The 21668-nt window shown below is 34.6% G+C and overlaps 1 protein-coding gene and 1 long non-coding RNA gene across 3 annotated transcripts in view; one reads left to right on the forward strand and one right to left on the reverse strand.

Moving 5' to 3' along the window:
- Window positions 1–8427, forward strand: part of LOC147834036 (uncharacterized) — a 64557-nt gene extending 56130 nt beyond the window's left edge. The window contains exon 3 of the long non-coding RNA XR_015508044.1: window positions 7199–8427. This is a non-coding gene — a long non-coding RNA (uncharacterized LOC147834036). The remainder of the gene's footprint in view (window positions 1–7198) is intronic.
- The window catches only part of LOC141377471 (uncharacterized), a 370516-nt gene that overhangs the window by 131995 nt on the left and 216853 nt on the right, over window positions 1–21668 (reverse strand). For both annotated transcript variants that reach the window (XR_015507899.1, XR_015507898.1), the window contains one exon: window positions 2376–2500. The gene's annotated coding sequence lies outside the window, so the exon portion shown is untranslated. The remainder of the gene's footprint in view (window positions 1–2375; window positions 2501–21668) is intronic.

The following is a 21668-nucleotide window of genomic DNA, read 5'->3' on the forward strand; positions in this document are numbered from 1 at the left end:
AGAGTGATTGAGCTCCAATCCATAACAAAGACTGTTGTCAGGTTCAGGGTTTAAATTACAGAAGGCTATTAGTAAAACAAGCCGCCGCGTTAAAGCTACACTCCCTTCCGCCGTCCCTTCGAACTCAAAAGGAATAAATGGGCAGAATCAACGGTGCCGGCATCCGTCAAGTGAAATGAGTTTGCAGACGGATCACGCTCAAATCAACACTTCAATCGTGCGCAGCATTCGAGGGCAGGAATCTCTCTTTGAACTGCGTGTGTGCGTTCCTTAATTCTAATAATGGTTTTAATGCAATCAATGCCAACAAAGGCGTCGATCTGACTCTTTATTTGTTGGTTAAAAGGGGAGAACGAGAGGTCAGGCTTGAAAACGTTCAGTGATTATGAGCAGACATGGAGCCGCTCTGGTGGCGCGTTCATTAGTCTAAACTGACCTGCGAAGCTTCATGCGGTTAATAAGAGGCAAAGGAAAGCTCATGCATGTGTGAGATTCTCATTTCGGCAGTGCAGTATGTAGGGAGGATGTAGTGTGTAGTTATGGGACACCTGCTGTATTCCTGGTATCTGCTAATTGGCTGTATGGAATGAATCAATCAATCGAAAAAAATGTATGTATATAAATAAATATTCTTAGGAATTTGACCTTGTCGACAGGTGAGTCAATCAACAGAACTGAAAGATGAAATTAATTGGCAAGGCTGAGAAAAAGGAAAACTTTGGCTTTCTAAAAAAAGAAAAAGAAAAGTAAAGTAAAATAATTTTCACTACTTGAAATGTGGGGTCAGTAAATGGTGACAGGATTTTAAGTTTGTGGTGAAATTTCTTATTTACTTCTACAATAAAAATAATAACAACAACAATAATAATAATAATAATAATAATAATAATAATAATAAATAAATAAATAAATAAATAAATAAATAAATAAATAAATAAATAAATAAAATACTTTTGTGTGGGGAACTACTTTCTTCCACCATTTATCCACATCTGCAGCTGATGTCAGAACAGCAGAAACCATTGCTACTTCACCAACGTCACTTTAGAGCTAGGATTTGAATGAGTCTTCAGCATAATGTCAAAAGTGAAGACAAAACAGGCGGTTTTGCTCACATTTGAAGATTATAAGGCCGAACAACATGAAATGATATAAGTCTACAGAGATTTTCCACTTTTTCCCTTTTGCAATCAGGATTTCACAATTATTGACCTCGAAAAAAGCCAAGGCAAAGCAAACACTACCAGATTACAATGGTATAAATACAGCACTACAACATACAAGAGAGAGATCAACTTAGAATGTCACTTACCTGTTTTATAAGGATTTCATCAGCTGTGGTTTGAAATTCACACTGATGCGGTCTCAGTCACCATCTTGTGGATTCATAAAGTCAACGCTATGTCTTCGCTAAGTCTTCGCTATGCTCAGTACAGGCTCATGGAGATTTACATATATATTTTCAAATATGCACTTCTCACTAATAAATGAACTGCATAGTTGCAATCTAAACCACTACATTCTCACCTAAAAAGCCTCAAAAGTACATTAATTAATTCATTCATTCATTCATTCATTCATTCATTCTTTCATTCATTCATTCATTCATTCATTTATTTATTTATTTATTTATTTATTTATTTATTTATTTATTTATCTATCTATCTATCATCTCCATGTGATGCTTTTTTGGTTAAAATTACATTGCATTGTCTAAAATGTAAACAGGCTAGTCCAGTCAGTATTTAAATACATAATTTAAGACATTTTATAGCAAATCTTGCAGAATTAAATTATTTAATATTCTTAACTAAGAACTTAAGTTCAACCTAAATATGTTCCTTTTTTTATTTTGCCATGTTTCAGACATGTGTATGGAAGCCTACCATGCTCATATAAAATTTTAATTAACAATTAAACAATTTTAATTAAGTTAAATAATAAATAAATAAATTTGAAAAATAATAATAAAATAAACATGCTTGATTTTTTTTTTCTGCCAGGACATTGTGCAACACACAAGCAGGGATTGTTGTCCACCATGAGTGATTTTTGTTATTTCTGATGTTATTAATTGTTACCTACTAATTGTTAATGCTAAATAAATTAAAGATAATTGTCAAAATTATCAAGACACTCTAGTAGTGCCAAAATGGAACTGATGTTGTGTAGTCTAATCCAGACTCCAGATAAATATGGACAAATTCAACATTGGGTTAATTTTTCAACACAGCCCATTGTTAATATCTACATTTCTGAAGAGCACAAATTAGAGCTATATATGACTGCATTTTGTTTTTAAAATGAACGCTACGGGGTCTAAAGATGTCACTAACGGCTTCTGTTTCTTTTCATACTACCAGCTGACCTCTTACCTCCATGTAGATGGCTTTCCAGCTGTTACCAGTTTGCCCAGTAGCTCTCCATGTATGTCGCCCGACTTAAGTCACAGAGAGGAGTTGACAGCGGCGACAGGGTTAGAGTTCAGCGAAGAACGGTTCTAGAAAGCAGGTAAAACAAAAACAAAAGAGTGATGTGGGAACATGGTAAGATCTGAAAAAGTGGTAAAAATCAGGCGGTTTTGCTTTTTCTGGATTGGTTTAAAAAACGCTTTCATTTGGGTTTCGGGTTGTTGGGGTAATGGATCGGTCAGTCAGTCGGCCAGTCGGTTAGTCATTCAGTCAATCATTCAAAAGCAGCCTCTGGTAGATTTATGCGAGAACAGCAGATGCGAAATGAAACTCGTGAGAGACATTTGTGATCTCAAAAGCAGCCTCTGGAGGATTTGCGAAAACTAAAACTGCAAAAAAAACGGCCTACTTGGATGTATTTCACGCTCTCCAGAAATGTATACAGGCATATGTATCTAAAATGGGTTTTAATTCTTACACCTAAACACTGTAAATGACACTCTAACATTCGTGTTTGTCCACATGTGACCCAACAGTTAGGTTACAACAGGCCAACATTTTTTTTTAGAGTGCACTAAAATAATGATGGTAAGACCTAAATCAACAGTATTTAACAATAAAGAAAGTTAACCATAAAATAAACATTCTAATATATTGATTTCCCCTTGTGCCTCAAACAGAGAAAGAACATTGTTCAACGACCACCATAATGAACACCAGAAATGTTAAAATCAGGTCATCCTAGACACAGAACAAAAAGCAGCACGAGGTCTTCAGAACGCAGAGCATCGGAATGAATGACACTAATTGCATCATCTCACCACCAATCATAAAGGGATTTCTTATGCAAATGACTTTTTATGCTAATATGATAGTATGGCTGGAAGGACCGCATAGTAATATCTTCATTGGGTCTGTTAGCACCTGCTCTTTTCAGCTTTACAATGAAAACTCTTTGTTTCCCACACCTCTAATTACCAGGGTTAAAGACGATTAAAATAGCTAATGCAACATTTAATAGATGAAATGCATGAAAAGCTTTGAGAGAGACAAAAATCGCTTCAAGATTTGATAAACAAAGAAGCTTTTTATAACCACTAGACTCACAGTATGTCATTAAATGTGACTTCTCTGCAATAATAATAAAAAAATGCGTACACATATGCATTCAAGACAGGAGGAGGAAAAAGACTGGCCTCTAACCTCTGCCATATGCTCTCCATCGCGGCAGAAAACAAGTGCGCCACTTTCTTGTTAATAAAGTCACGTTTGTCTCGTCTGTAGATTTCGGTCCACTGGGCTTTGCTTTGTAATCAGCTTTTTGAAGGCTGCAATAGGAAATCCCAGCGGCCCAAACAGGAAGTCATCCTCAACACCTGGCATTACAAATTCTGACCCTCCCCTAATGCATCCTAGGTAGGCATCTTAATTAGCTCATGAGGATGCATATTTATGAATGCGTTCAGGTACAAAGGGGTAATACATGATGTTAGGTAAGTGCTGTTCACCTTCTACAAACGTTAATCCGAAAGCTCACTTCGCTTCTCATCAACCATTCGACTCATGGTTTCCTGCAGAGGAGTTGCTGATGCAATTTGGAGACTTTTTTTTGTGTGCACTTTTCAATGATTTTGGGATGAAAGCTGTCTTGGCTAGTGGGATGTTTAGCACTTTTTGGGCATGCTCTATCGCACTCACACTAGTAGCATTGCGATATGGCTGTATGTATGTAGTGATGATATACAGCCATATGGCACTGCTATGAGTGTGATATTGAGTTTATACAACAGTTCAATGGCATGATGGTCTAAATAAAAAAAACAAAATCAAGTACAAAGAGTCTCAAAAATCCTTTTGTACGAGGAACTACTTTCTTCCACCGTTCATTCACATCTGCAGCTGACATCACAACAGCAGAAACCATTGCTCATTCACCAAATTCACAAGTTCACACTTGCAAACTCAGATTTAAGAACCAGACAGAGCTGTTTTATAAATTTAGGTAAGATAAACTCAAGATAACAAATATTTAGGTAACAAATCTCAAGATTTGTGTTGTTTCAACTCATTTAAAATAATTAAATTAGCTAAATTAAGTAGTTTTGAGTGTACACTGTATGAAATGCTAGGTTACATACAATTGATTTGTGTTGGGACCACATGAAGGAATTAGGTCAACTTATTAATTTAAGTCACTTAAACATAAAACAATTAAGTTGTCACAAAAACACAATACTTGTGTTGTTTAAACTAATTTTAAATAAGTAGTTTGAACAAACTGCTAAATATTTCTTTTATTTGAGCGTATCTAGAAATTGCATGGAAATGATACTTTTAGTATATACTTTTAGTAGTTCCTCCCCCTACTAGGCGACGTCATGTTTCTTATTACACACTTTATGATGCTGTTTTAAATTAAAATCTTTTTATCAGCTTGACAAAATTTACTATTGGAATCTGGTGGCAATTTTTGTTTGTAGCACATAAAATCTCTTAGGAATCTTCACTTTTGTGTTATCAATTTCAAATTTGGAATATAACTTGGGTACACATACAGTATCAATGATGATTCCATAGCAGTATTCATTCATTCATTTCGCTTTTGCTTAGACTCTTTATTTACCAGGAGTTGCCACAGCGGAATGAACCGCCAACTTATCTAGCATATGTTATACACAGCGAATGCCCTTCCAGCTGCAGCCTAGTACTGGGAATACATAGCAGTAAAATGAACTTAAATTAAGAACAAGTGTACTACAATACAGTTACATTTCTGTAAAGTTTTTACATGTTTTTAAGGTACATTATTAAATGTTTGTTATTGTTATGTATATTTGTCTGCCAAATATGATTAGAATTTTAAGATCATGTTCCATGAAGACATTTTGTAAATATACTGTAAATATATCAAACCCTAATTTTTGATTAGTGACATGCATTGTTAAGAATTCATTTGGATAATGTTATAGACAATTTTCTATGTATTTTGATTTTTTTTCTTTCCTTTGAGCCCCTCAGATTTCAGATTTTCAAATAGTTGTATATAAAGCTGCAAGATTGGATATTGCGATATTTTATTTTTCTGCAATAAATGTTGCGATATGAATAGTTTCAGAAGATGGGTTGAATAGCTCTATTTGATGATTTTCTGGGGAACCTAACAGTATCCAGTTACAGAAATGCAATAATTTATTTTCTTTACTTAGTTTATTCCTGTTTCTAGACCAAATAAAAAAAATAAAAAAAATCATAGATCAAGTAAAAATCCTGTTCAAATTTTACGATCAAAAGAAATAGAAGAAAATTATGTTTTTTTTTTTGTTTTTTTTTTAAAGATATAATCTGCCAATGGGGCAAGTAAAATCATCTTGTTTTCACTTTGAAATATATATTTGAAATATGTACTAGAAACAAGACAAAAAATCTAAGTAAGAAATGTTTTTTTTTGTTTTTTTTTTTGCATAAGTCATATAAATTCCATATAAATACTGTGATTAAATACAACTCCGTAGCTTCTGGTCAACTATAATTCAGACTGAACATTGCATATCTTTGCAATGTGACTATCGCAGATACACACATTGCGGATACACACAATATTGATGTTGAAACGCATACTGTGCAGCCGGAGTTGTATATTTTGTATATAGTGTCATATCCTGGTAAACCATACATAAATGGAAAGCATATTTATTCTATTTTCATATGTATAAGTCGACAACTGACTTTTTATTATAAATTGACACATGTTTTTTTTGTTCCAAGTTTACAAGTTAACTTTTTTTGTATTTTTCATAGCTCTGAAGTACTATTATATATGTGTATTATATGTAAATACAGACTTAATTTAACTTAAGAATTGAATGGTAACTGCAAATGTTATTTGAGGCCAACAAGCTTAGTTGAACTCTGGAAATGTTTTGTATTCTAGTCAGCTTTACTTGTTCAGTTATTTATCTAATCTTAATACGATAAGCTTTAGTATGTCAGTGAACATCAGAGCATACCTAATGAAGTAGTTTAAATGCAAATGACAGTCAGATGAAAGCAATAGGAAGTAAAAAAAAAAAAAAACTTTAGTGACTGAAGTGAACTGTGTTGCGCACACATGCACTCATTATGAAACGTGCAGTTTTTAAAACATGTTTACCAGAAGGTTGCGGAAGCAGCTTGGGGAAAATAATTTCTTGTACCTGTGTCCTGCATACATGGTGATTCTCCTGCAGTTGCTGTTGATCAAAAGCATTGGAGTGCCCTTGATTCCAGTCCCCTGCAGACGCGCTCGGTCTTTGTTATTCATCTGATTTGTCTTGCATTTGAGATTCCTCAATTAAAACTACTTTTTTAAGATCTCATCCGCTCTTTAAAGTGTGACTCGAATTTCGTTTTCTTCCTCTAAGCCACTGAAAGAACTGAGCGGAATGACAAGACTTTTTAATCAAAAGGCTAATAAAGATGTTATTTGATGTGAGAGAGATTTGTATGTGCAGAAGCACGCCAAAATTAAAGATTTGAAAATCTGTCAAACAGACATTCAAATTATGAATTTCTGAAAGTTCTGAATGTTGTCCTGAAATGCTGAAGGAATGAAGAATTTATTTAGTCCTTTTCTGTTTCACAAAACAATTCTGATTTGATAATCTATATATAAAATCAACTTGATTGTTTCCAAATAAATCAGCAGTTTTGAATGAATTGTCTGAGTGAATCATTCAGTGACTCACTTTTTAAAAAAAGGAACTTGCTGCCACCTTCTGGTGGTTTAATGTCACTCTTTTTTTTCTCAGCAGGCCTAGTTATCAACAGAAAAAGGACATTGTTCAGAGACCTCAGCTGTAACCAGTCTGGACATTATCCTCTGACCACTGGCATGAACAACATATTTGCGCCCACAGAACGGTCGTTCAATGGATTTTTTTTTTTTTACGGACAACTCTTTGTAAACCCTAGAGATGGTTTTGTGTGAAAATCCCAGTAGATCAGGGGGATGTGGGATGGGCTACTGTCACGATCACATCACGATAGCAAATCGCTGGTGGACTACATATGTCACCTTAAAGAACTACAAATCCCATCATGTCGTTTCACACCCACCAGTCAGCAATCACCGTTGATGACACACACGCAGCTGAAGCTTGTGATCGTTGATCATTTGGTCTATTTATACACCACACACACACACACTAGTTCTTTGCTGAGTCTTTGTTGTTGTTGCAAGTCTTCTAGCGTTTCTTTGTTTTGTATGTCTTGTTTTTGACCTTAGCCTTGTTTATTGTTAGATTCTGTTTTGCCACCTATTTTGACCTTATGTCTTTTTTTTTTTTTTTTTTTTTTTAATTGTTAACAAAACATACAGGCTGAAAAAACTATATAATGAAACATATCAATTAAAATACCCCCACCCCCCTCCCCTGCGGTCTCTGGAAACTAGGGTATCCAATGAATAGAAGTTAACATAAAAACAGAAACAGAATAAAAGCTAAAAGTAGTTAAAGTCCAGATTTTAATTTACTCATTTGTACCAAGTTCACTCGCGCTGTGGATAACTCCAACATTATAATGTCTTGAAGCTGTACATGTCCAATAATATTTATAAATGATATTCAATAATTTTTGATAAGATGACACACATCTCATTCTAAAATCTTTGTACTTTCTCACATTCCCACATCATATGGAAAAAAAGATCCAAGTTCCTGGTCGGGACATTTATCACAGAAAGGACTAAAGGAGGCATTGATATGATGTGTTTTGAGTGGGTAGGTTCTGTGACAAAAGTTATAGCGAATGAGTTGGTGATTGGGATTTTTAGATGAAGTAAAAATGTTCTGCCATACTCTTTCCCAGTCTGTGACACTCTCTTCTAGTCGACAATCAGTTTCCCAACTGCGCTGTATAGCTAACCTTATGTCTGTTTTTTGACAATGATTTGCATTGCCCGTATGTACCAGCTACTGCTGTATTGACCTTTATTTGCCAGTAAGATTAATCTTATTAAACCAGCTCTTTGATCCTTACTTTTGTTGTCCCTCGACTCGCTTGCACACGTAACATTTGATTGATATAATTAGAGGAAAATACACAATTCACACACACCAATAAAATATTAGAATGTTTTTTTTTTTATACATATCATGGGGGCACAGTGGGTAGCACGATCACCTCACTGCAAAAAAGTTGCTGGTTCAAGCCTCATTTCTGTGTGGAGTTTGCAAGTTCTCCCTGTGTTTGCACGGGTTTCCTCCGGGTGCTTCAGTTTCCACTAGGTGAATTGGATAAGCTAAATTGTCCGTAGTGTATGTGTGTGAATGAGTTTGTATGGATGTTTCCCAGTGATGGGTTGCAGTTAGACGGTCATCCGTTGCGTAAACCATATGCTGGATAAATTGGCGGTTCATTCTGTAGTGTTTACCCCAGATTAATAAAGGAACTAAGCTGAAAAGAAAGAAAATAAATAAATAAATAAATAAATAAATAAAATCACTCACTCACTCATCCATCCATCCAAAAAAATTTTTTTCTCTTCCCTAGTATAAAACACACACACACGCACGCACGCACGCACACACACACACACACACACACACACACACACACACACACACTTATCTTTGATGAAGGCACAAGAAGGGCACATTTGCAAAACACCTACAATAAAAGAACATCCTGATATAATTAAAATGTCCTTTCAAAATGAGGAAAATTGTGTTTTGATCAAAATACACTGTATTAGATTGTCACTATTATCTCTTCTAACTGTCCAGGGCTTGATAATTGTGGTCAGGTAAATGAGAAAGGGAAAAAAAAGTACTACAAATAATAAAAGAAAGGAAACTCTACCATACTGAAATGAGCTGGCTAAAGAACACACAGACCCGATCGTACAAAATGACAGTAATTAGGACGTGGAGGTAAATAATCTTCTCATTCTGAAGATGATATTTGTTAGGCACAGCAATAAACACCTCGGTCTCTCTGAAACTCGAGACATGTTCTTAAAAGTCTCTGAACTCATTTCAGATCCATTTGAATCAATTAAAGAGAATTAAAGGACTTCTCCGCAGACTCGCTGAATTATTTATCACGTTTAATGATCCCAGCGGAATAAAACATAAGTCCGATTTCTCATTCTGAATAATAAGTGAATTAAGGAGGGGCGTTTCATTAACAGTGATGGTACTAAAATTTGGCGTTCGATATGAGACACGTTGTGGAATATTTCTGAGAGTTATGTCTTGATTCCTTTTAGCACCTGAAGATCTGTCGACACATTCAGAAATAGAGAGCATGTGTGAACTTTAAAACAACACCTCATTAACTAAGGTAAGAGTTTAGGTGGATGTTTTCTCCTTTGTTTTTCAGGTGGAACTGACATCATGTGAAATACTTAAAGATATTATTAATTATTACTAATAAAGGGAAATACATGATGATGATGTTTTTAATTTACTGATTGATTAAATTAATAAATTGAATTAAAATTATCATTGAATTATATTAAAATTGCAGGTTAATTTCAACCCAATTCAGGGTGTAATAGGGATTAACCCCTTTTTTTTTTTAGTAAACTATTTAATGTTTATTTATATAGCACACTTTTTGTGTATACAACCAAAGCGTTTCACAATCACAAGGGGGGTCTGTCCACACCACCACCAGTGTGCAGGATCCTCTTGGATGATGCGACGGCAGCCACAGGACAACGGCGCCAGTGCACACACCACAAACCAGCTATTGGTGGAGTGGAGAGAAAGTGATAGAGCTAGTTTAAGTGGATGGGGATAATTGGGAGGCCATGATTGGTATTTGGCCAGGACAGCGGCTTACACCTCTACTCTTTACGAGAAGTGCCATGGGATTTATAATGACGACAGAGAGTCAAGACCTAAGTTAAATGTCTCATCCGAAAGATGGTGCTCACTGACAGTATAGTGTCCCTTTTATTATACTGAGGTACTAGGACTCACACAGACCACAAGTTGAGCGCCCACTGCTGGCCTCACTAACACAACTTCCAACAGCAACCCAATTTTTCCCATGTGGTCTACCATCCAGGTACTGATCAGGCTCAGTCCTGCTTATCTTCAGTGAGTAACTGGTGGCTGCAGGGTGATAAGGCTGTGGCAAACACTATAAACTAAAATAATAGGACCAAATTTAACCCAATGTATGGGTTAGTACATATTTTACCCACTTTGGGTTTAAATAACCCAGCATTTCATTTAGGCAGTGTCCTGTTTAATTAAATTTTTTTTTGACAAATAGTTGGTTACACTTCGTTATGTTCCTACCGCCGCTTTGTATCATGATTAATGTATTGCTTTGTTTCGCTATTTTCTTTACTTTCAAGTATCAATATTGTAACGAGTTGGTCTTAAATTGTAATCTTTTTAGTTCTTGCCATACATGGTGTCGTGGGTTCTTTGGTTTTGTTGCAAGGAAGACACACCGAGCTTTATCTACAGGTTTTAACCTGTGATTTAATAAACATACAGGGTGGACATCATAAATCAGCCACACCAGATTACCTCGTGCAATTTCTCTCTCGGTCTCTCTCTCTTCTATTCCTCTTTCTGAACATTCTCTCACGCAATCTCAATCGCGGGTTCCTGATCCTGAAATACTATTCCCAATCTTATTTAAAGGTATAGAACACTAGTTTCACTTTAAATTTCACTCCCTACAGTATTAACAACTACTATATATTTCTGTATGTTTGCATCCAGTCCTTTTGAACTATCTGGTAGCATTGTCACAAACCATTGCTACACCTAAACACATTTTCAAAATCCCTTTGTCCCGTCAAATATGGCGGTTTCACATATTTGATAACACTGTATATGCCATAATACTCTTTAATTATGTCTTTCAATTTTTACCTATTTATTAGCAATAAGGGTTTAACCAAACTTATTAAAAAATGTGTACACAAAAAAAAAAATGCTAGGTTCCGCAAAATGCATTTATGTTATGCCAACACAAACTGATTAAATGAACTTGATTTTATTTTATTTTTTTACAAATTTAAGTGGATTGAACATAATTAATATAAATAATATATGAATTAATTAATTTGTCAAAAAACTCAAAAGTTGTGTTGATTAAACTCATTTTAAGTAAGTCAAATAGCAAAAATATGTTTTGAGTGTTTGATCTCTTCCACTTTTATATATTTCAATGGGTACAGACCAAAATAAGTGTGTGATTTCATATTTACATAAATATAAAGTTTATGCTATAACAGTATTTCACCCATTTTTTTTCCTCATTATAGTAGACGTTCTACACATTAAATGTTTGTTGTGTATTTAAAGTAAGCACTTCATAAACTTGCATTTAATTTAGAAAATAATGCAAACACCAAACGGGACATTTTGTATTTGACTCATATCCGAAACAAGTGATCCCTAAGGAAAATCTTCTCTTAAATGCAAATGAAACTGATATTGACAAATACAAACTTCAACAAAACACCTTATGTGCATGCAATTTTAACACATTTGATCTTTTTAGTTAACAATAAAATACACTTTTCGAATCGTTTGATGATGACAATTACTCTCTATTACACAGTTTTCAGTTTTAGAGCTTTCTATCCAACACTATTTGATGAAACGCACACTATGTGGTTGGCATATGGCGATGCATATTGTATTTTAATAAGCACATAACACCGTGTGTGCTTATCCACATGTGTGTAGTGAGAAACCCTCCTGCAGGCGTCTGATTAACAGCAGAAATGCATAATCCTGACATAAACCCCTGCAGGCCTCTGTCTGAACACTAAACAGGACTGGGACGAGGGATCAAGGGACTCTGGGAATGGAGAGGTGTCTCTGTTTGCTCCTCTTTCTTGCATCTGAAAAGCTCATGGGGAACAGCCTGCCATTCACAACAACACATGGCTTCTGTTAAACACACATGACTCTGTCAAACACTGTGTTCAAAATGACAGGAGTGGGTTTATTGCAGTAGCAAACTTGACAAATTATACTGCAAAATAGATCTGGGACATAAATAAAAATAGGTGTTAAGTGTGATGCAAGTTAGTATGTTTGTAGAGTCAGAATTATTATCCCTCCTGAACTATTAGACCCCCTGAACATTTTTTTTTTCACCAATTTCTGTTTACATAAAGAAGATTTTCAACACATTTATAAAAAAAACTTGTTTCAATAACTCAACTCTAATAAAATATAGATTTATTTTATCTTTGTGTTGGGATAAATTGCAGACCGTCTGTGTGTTTCCAAAGTAAGCTGGAGCTCCAGGAAGACAACAAAAACTGAGATGTGAACTCAACAGTTTATTGCTCTCTTCTAAAGAAGTCTGGGGTATTCCCAGCTTTTATACATCATACTCATGATGACATAATATTTGACTAGATATTTTTCAAGATACTAGTACTCGGCTTAAAGTAGCATTTAAAGGCTTAACTAAGTAAATGAAAAGTGAGTTATTTTAATTTAATCAAGTCATTGTATAAAAATAGTTTGTTCTGTTGACAATCCAAAAGAATACTGCTCAAGAAGGCCTTTAATAGTGACTTTAAAACGTAAAAAATAAAAATATATATGTTATTTTAGCTGAAATAAAACAATAAAGACTTTCTCCAGAAGAAAAAAATTGTATAGGAAATGCTGTAAATAATTCCTTGCTCTGTTGAACATCATTTGTGAAAAAATGTAAAAAGAAATAAATGCATATTTACAACAAGAATCATTAAACTGCATGGTAATTTTTTAATTAATTAAATTATATAATAATAACAAATAGTTTTAATTCAAGGATCACAAACAGGGTACAGTACATTTAGAATTTTTATATTTTATACTGATCTTTCAAAGTACTCTTGTTATTATTATGATTATTATTATTATTATTATTATTATTATTTAGGCTTAAAATTTTGGTATGATTGCTTATTCTTTTATATATTTTAATAAGTACAGCTCATAGAGCACAAGTGCAAGCATATATTGTTTAACTTTGCATCAATATACCTGTTGCGCTGAATGACCATATGACATTATTTCACAAGTATTTTCACAATTTATTTAATTAATTATATATATTTTTAACATGAAATTACACATTTTAGTAGCATTTAAATTTTTTCAATAAATATGCTCAGCAAATGAGTGTGCCCTTTACAGAACCCTCGTTTAAATTTATATTTTTTATAGGATGATATACAATGATATACATTATTTGGGTAAATACATTAGATTAGTTCATACCAAAGCCAAATCCAAAACTAATCTAACAAAATTGCTTAAGATTTCTGTACAAAAATGAGTAAACCCAAATTAATTAGATGTATAATATTTCTGTTCCTAAAGATGTTAAGTGATGTAAGGTGAAGGAATATAACTGTTTAATAAATCTGATTTGAATATATAACAACACAGTTTAAGCATTTAACATATAAAATGCATCAAATAAAAGAAATTATAAAATTAAATGTAATTAAATATGTATATATTTCCCACAAAGAAGCAACAATATTTATGGCACAACAAAACTAATTTATATAAATAAATAAAAAAAAAGTGAAAACGTAAAAGTTTTGTGATCCTGCATTTTTTACAAATATTTTTAAAATGTTAAAAAAAGAATATGCAGTTGAAGTCAGAATTATTAGCACCCCTTTGGATTTTTTTTTTTCTTTTTTAAATATTTCCGAAATGATGTTTAACAGAGCAAGGACATTTTCACAGTATGTGTGATAATATTAATTTTTTTCTTCTGGAGAAAGTCTTATTTGTTTTATTTCAGCTAGAATAATAATAATAAAAAATTAAAAACCATTTTAAGGACAAAATTATTAGCCCCTTTAAGCTGTATATTTTTCGATAGTCAACAGAGCAAACCATCATTATACAATAACTTGCCTAATTACCCTAACCTGCCTAGTTCACCTAATTAACCTAGTTAAGCCTTTAAATGCTATATAGAAGTGTCTTGAAAAATATCTAGTCAAATATGATTTACTGTCATCATGGCAAAGATAAAATAAATCAGTTATTAGAAATGAGTTATTAAAAATATTATGTTTAAAAATGTGTTGAAAAAAATCTTCTCTCCATTAAACAGGAATTGGGGAAAAAACTAAACGGGGGCTAATAATTCAGGAAGGCTAATAACTCTGACTACAACTGTACATGACACTGACCATGTTATCTTTTATTTAATCTATTGTTTCACTTCCTCACTACAGAAGACAAACACACATCCTCCTGTCGAACTGTGAATAAAGAGACATACACCATATGTCTCATATATATCAACATTGCAGTACTACTGCATACATCTTTAAAAAATAAAAAGATTTTCAGCAGAGAAACCTGATTTCATCGCTGCAAATCCCTTGAGTTAAAAGTGTACAACTATAGCCATATGACAGAAGCAGCTGCACACCTTGAATGTGCGTCTCAACTCAGATTGAATAATATATATAAATAATAACAGCACATCCAGCTCGTTCTTACGTTCATATAATGACTAATGGTAGCTCCCCCTCCATATGTTTCCACTCTGTCTGTTTTAAACGCCGTTTGTCTCTTTAAACATATGCACTCAGTCTGAGAGGTGCAGTAATTGACAGGTTGATCATCATTTAGATTTGGAGATGAAATGACTCTCACTGCTGTGAATGATAATGAGCCATTGACTAAGACCACAACTGCACAATCTGACAGGTTTTTTATTTCTTACATACAAATTAAAGGTCCCACTTTATATTAAGTGGCCTTAACTAATGTATACTTACAGTGAAATATATATATATATTTTTAAATGTCTGTATTGTGCAAATACATGTTTTCTACATTGATACATTAAATACCTGCATGCAATTACACTGCTGACCATCCCGTATAGCTTAACCCACCCTAAAACTCATAACCAAACCAGACCTGCCAGACCAACCTCTGAACTTCTGGGAGTACAGGGGTGGTGGGGGTGGTGAGGTGTCTGAATAACACTGTTGAGAACTGGGTAAGTAACTACTGTGGTGTTAGTAACTATACTATGGAGCGGGTTTTAAGGCGGCCACTGCGATCGGAAACTATACCAGAGATGGCAACCCGAGGGTGTTACAGACAGTACCAAAAAGCTGAATACTGAGGGGTGGGGGGTCATGGATATGGTCGGCAGGAGTGAAGAACTGGGGAATCTGAGAACTGGGGGTGTTGTTTGTGGTGTTAGTAACTGTAAGCTACCATGGACAGGGTTTTGGGCAGTGGTAGCGATCGGATACTACATGCATATCTGCCTACATTTGTCTCTGAAAATCCGAGATTCTGGGGTGGGGGGTGGGGTTGGTGAGTGGGGGTGGGGGGGCCAAGTGTTTGGGGTTGAGGTGTCTGAATAACACTGTTGAGAACAGGGTAAGTAACTACTGTGGTGTTAGTAACTCTACTAAGAAGCTGGTTTTGGGTGGCCACAGACGGTGTTTGGCAGTGAGGTGTCTGAATAACACTGTTGAGAACCAGGTTAGTAACTGTATTGTGGTGTCAGTATCTCTACTATGAAGCAAGTTACAGGCAGCCGCTGCGATCAGGTTCTATAATGAAAATGGCGACCCGGGGGTGTTACAGACTGTACATACTCTACCGTGGGTAGAAATTACAAGAGTTTTCTCAGAGAAATAACAAAACAGGAGGGGGGTGGGAGATGGGTCTGAAATATGGGAGACTCACGGAAAAAATGGGAGTGTTGGCAGGTATGCACCAAACCTGTCCCGAACCCAACCCGTATTCCACCTCAAGAGCACCAGAAGTGTTCTCGTGTATATATATATATATATATATATATATATATATATATATATATATATATATATATATATATATATATATATATATATATATATATATATATATATATATATATGGGCGAGGCAGTGGCACAGTAGGTAGTGCTGTCGCCTCACAGTAAGAAGGTCGCTGGTTCGAACCTCGGCTCAGTTGGTGTTTCTGTGTGGAGTTTGCATGTTCTCCCTGCCTTTGCGTGGGTTTCCTCTGGGTGCTCTGGTTTTCCCCACAGTGAAGACATGTGGTACAAGTGAATTGGATAGGCTAAATTGTCCGTAGTGTATGAGTGTGTGTGTGTGTGTGTGAATGTGTGTGGATGTTTCCCAGAGATGGGTTGCGGATGGAAGGGCATCCGCTGCGTAAAATAAAAACTTGCTGGATAAGTTGGCGGTTCGTTCCGCTGTGGCGACCCCGGATTAATAAAGGGACTAAGCCGACAAGAAAACGAATTAATGAAATATATATATATATATATATATATATATATATATATATATATATATATATATATATACATACAATTACACCCCATTCCCAGTGATGGGTTGCATCCGCTGCGTAAAACATATGCTGGACAAGTTGGCGCTTCATTCCACTGTGGCAACACCTGATTGAAAAAGGGAAAGCGAATAAATGAATACATTACACCCCATTTAAAAGTCAGAAGTGCTTTAAAATGTGCAATTTTATTCAATGTTTGACATGATTTCAACTGAAAAATAGAGAGAGGGTGGGCCAAAGTAGCCAAGGTCCCTTTAAGACAAGTTATTTCACTCGGCAGCCATCTTTGAAATGCCTCTGCTTGTGCATTCTGTCTGTATGAGGAAACCTCAAATTCTCTAAAACATTCTCCAAAACTGCCAAGCTACGATTACATTACATATTTGGATTGACCAATAAAATTAAACAACTGTCTCATAACTTTTGTTTTCAAACTTTTAAATCAAATGATATCATCATATTTTCAGGATAGCCGAACTGATGCCCATGTGTAAACGAAAGAAACAAAATCAAGACACCAACCTCATTTATGGCTGTTCTACACTTTATCATCCTCTGGATAATGATTTTCTGATCGTGCTGCTCTTCTTAAAGTAATTCACAACTTGGTCATGATGGCGAATCTCCTCCAGAAATGACAGCGACTCTTTGTTTACAAGTCTGTGGCCATTTGAGTAGATGATGTGCGTTTGACAGGACAGACTGTGCATCGTGTTTGTTTTATACAAATAACAAAACCAGAAAACTTTTGTTTTTAAGTGTAGTCAGTTTAGATAATAGCACTGATTTCAAGCTTTATTTGGATATATTTTTTATGTCTGTGAAGCAAATATTCGCTGAGATTTCAGTCTTCGTTGACAACAAAAACTGTCATAAAAGCACAGTTCTGGTCTGAACTTCTCCCCCGAGAAATGTCAGTCTATATCGATCTATGATTGGCTCTTGTAGTAGTAGGTGGGGCTTCATTCGCCATATTAAACATTACACTTTACACAAGTCTTGTGATTCTATAGTGTTTGGAGTAGCTCTTCCCCTAAAAAAAAAATAAAAACAGCCAATAGCATTGTTTTTAGTCACAGTTCTGCCAGAATAAGTGATCAAGCTCAAGTGCATCAAATGAAAAGCAATTGAGAAGTGTTTTGAAGGGTGCGAGGCATGCTAGATACTAAAGAGCATTTGATTGGTCAAGATTGGATGAGAAACTGAAGTATGAGGCAACCTAAAAAAAAAATTAAAAAGAAAAAAGAAAAATGGTTAATCGATTTTGGAGGATTTTGGCTTTAGACTTTTCTTATAGATATCAGTTTTATATTTTCTAAACACAAATTGTGTCACTAATTTGGAGCACATAGCTTATATATAAATAAACTAACAGATTGAAAGAAACATCTAAAATAATAATTTTAATTTCATGGCACCTTCAATGACTGTGTTTCAACCAGTATGTGCTTTTCACGATCACAATGTGACTAAAGGAAATTATTACATTGTGCAGTTATATTTCTGCAAAGATATCAGAAAATACTCACAATTTCTGCCATGATTGTGCTAGTCTAGCAGTTGCACACTGAATTCAATAATGTCCAATTGCTTAATTGTGTTTCTCATAACACACACACACACATTTACAGTGATCGCTGAACTTTCCAGGAGTGTCACCTTTTAGAGTTGTGAAAGGCACCTCTGCAGCCTGTGACAAAATGCATTTAAATCGGGACAGATGGAATTTTTTTTCTTGCTTGTTTTCACTTCGTCCTCCCCTCTTTTGATCTGTTTGTTATGCACGTGGGAGGATGAGTCTGTTGGCATGAAGACAAAAGTACCAGAAGTTTCCATTTTAATATGCAGTTTAATATGCCACAAATAAAGGGCATCACAAGTGGCCACATGGGCACTCAGTATGAATAGAACATGAAGGTTTTTTTTATATTTGCATGTTGCTGTAGTCGAGAGGACCCTTAATCCTCTGTTTATATACGAGACCTTCAGAGCTGACAAACCAGTCGAGTGTCACATAAAAAAAGAACATGTGTGATGTTTTAGAGTGTGTGTGCTGAGTTTTTACACTGAGAGGTTTTTTATTGTACTTTGACTATATTTACAGACAGCGTTAAGTAAGTTGTTTTAAAAAGGTAGCTAATTACTAATTACTCAGTTAAATATTGTGATTACTTTTCTGATTACTTTGTCTGAAAACTTAATGATTTATTCAATAATTTTACTAATTGACTCACTACTGCAGGGGTCACCGATCTCCGTCCTGGAGGGCCAGTGTCCCGGCAGGGTTTAGCTCCAACTTGCCTTAACGCACCTGCCTGGATGTTTCAAGTATACCTAGTAAGACCTTGATTTGTTTGTTCAGGTGTGTTTGATTAGGGTTGGAGCTAAAATCTGCAGGACACCGGCCCTCCAGGAACAAGTTTGGTGACCACTACACTATTGCTTAAACTCTCTATAAATATCAAAGCATAGATGATTGAAATTCATTCATTTTCCTTCGGCTTAGCCCTTATTTACCAGGGGTTACCACAGTGGAATGAACCGCCAACTATTCCAGCATATGTTTTTCGCAGCAGATGCCCTTCCACTCTCACATTCATGCAGTCATACACTACAGCCAATTTAGTACATTTAATTCACCTATAGCGCATGTGTGGAAAAAGCACATGTCTCAACACAGCAATGTCAACTGACCCAGCTAAGACTCAAACCAGTGAACTTCTTGCTGTGATGCGACAGTGCTAATCACTGAGCCACTGTGCCGCCATAAAAGAAATTCAAATTTTTTTTAATTTTTGTAATGAGTCAAATACTACCTTTAGAATAATAAAAATATATACAGTAATAACACTTAAAATGTTAAATGTGTATCAAAACATGTCAAATGTGTTGTCGTTATAACAATTAATGATGATATATTTGCTACATGCCATATATTGACATTAAATTTGTACTCATTTCATTGTTTCTTTCCGAAATTGTTGCACAAATCAAACCTTTTTTAGTTAGACAAATATTTGAATAGCAAAATTATATATAAATAATATAAATATGAATGTATGTATGTATGTATGTACAGTATGTATCTTCAGTTACCCTGCTTCTCTAAATTCATTTATAGAGAACTGTTGAATGTATATCATATTTAGGGGTTGTTCATCCAACAATAAAAAATTGCACACTATTTTAAGGCAAGTTACACCCAACCCTGCTCTTAGAAATGATTATATTTCAGTTTGCTAAAGTTTTTAGCTTAGCAGTGAATTGTTTCACATATGATAAATCTTAAGTACTAACCAGTGGCGGTTCTAGTTTAAGTGGCACTCTGGGCAAATACACCCCCCTCCATATGGTTGACTTTTCATTACTCCCCTTGGAACACATGTAACTGTCTCAAACAAACAATTCAGACAGCATACAAACAAACTTAAATTTTACTGATATGCCATTACATCTGGACCTTACTTGGCCGTTATCATCAATTGTATTGCCATAAAGCCCATGAAAGAAACCCAAACCTAGGGGTGTTGCTAGACATAAAGCACTACTGGGACAGTAGAATATCAAATTAGAACAAGTGAATATTAATGACAATTCCATATAGAATACAAAAAAAATTATGTTTTATAAAATTATCTGTTGTCTTAGACCTGACTCATGGCCGAGAATTAATGTTATTAAGTCTTACCTCCCTGACTCATTATCCCTTCTTTCTGCTTCATAACCATGTTTAGTCAACATAAGATCATCATCATACAGTATTATATAAACTTTACTTTTGTCGACTTGCAAAACTCGCAGCGTGCCAAAACCTCTGGAAAAAAGGGTGTTACTCCAGTTTCACAGCACATGAGCGCCACATATCTTATTGGGTGCATGTAAACAACTGGGATTCACAGCGAGAGAGTGAGGCAAGTGGAAACGGTTCTCTGTGCGCATGCATCAGTTTGCTTTTGCCGACATTTTTTCGGAGAGTAACAAACTTGCGTGTACAAAAGACCAAGTGTGAATGGCCACTAACATATTTATTCTGTAATTACAACTCTAAATTAATACAACTGCATAAAGTAAAGCATATTTCACTTTTACTGGGGCACAGTTGATTTCACTGGGGCATTTTTTTTTTTTGCACCATCTCTCTGTGCCAGCCCTTGCAAGATGCCGCCCTGGACGGTCATCCATATTGCCCATGCCTAAATCTGCCACATGTACTAACAGTGTAATGAGACTATACTTGACATTGAGTCAATATGAACAAGACACACCATAAAATGTGAAAAATTAAACAAATTACTTTGACTTGTTACAATTAAATGAATTAAGCTTAACAAACAGATTTCAGAAATAAATTGAGTTATTTATTTTAAGTGTAACAAGTTTTTGTAATTTATTTTAGGCAAGTATAAGTATTGTTCGCTATTATTAGTAACCAATACTTTTACTTGCCCCAAAACATAAAAGTATTAATATTTTTATTATAATATTAACATGGGAAGGAAAATATTTGTAATGTAAAAAAAGAAAGGTTTATTTACTATTATTATTCTATTAACAATATTAAATTAAATGATTTACTGTATGTACTGTTTCATTTTTGTTTTCTTAAATAAATTACTAAAACTTGTTACACCTAAAAGAACTTAATTATTTTATTACTGAAAACTGTCATAAATAAAGTTTGTCAAACCTAATTTAATTGTAACAAGTCAAAGTAATCTGTGTTCACTTTTTACAGTGCAGGATAAAAAAATTTTATTGTATTTTCATTAAACTCCTAATAAATATGACTGGAAATATTTTTATTATTATTTATTTTTATTTGCATTAAAGCCACAAACTACAAAGCAGTGCAGGTGCATTTTTAGCTAATCATCTTGCAATGAATGTGACTTTAGTTCTGCTGCGTATGAATATCCATGCACAGTAAATTACAGAACAC

Source organism: Danio rerio, chromosome 14 (assembly GCF_052040795.2).
Source record: "Danio rerio strain M-AB ecotype USA chromosome 14, GRCz13ab, whole genome shotgun sequence".
In the NCBI taxonomy this organism is placed as follows: Eukaryota; Metazoa; Chordata; class Actinopteri; order Cypriniformes; family Danionidae; genus Danio; species Danio rerio.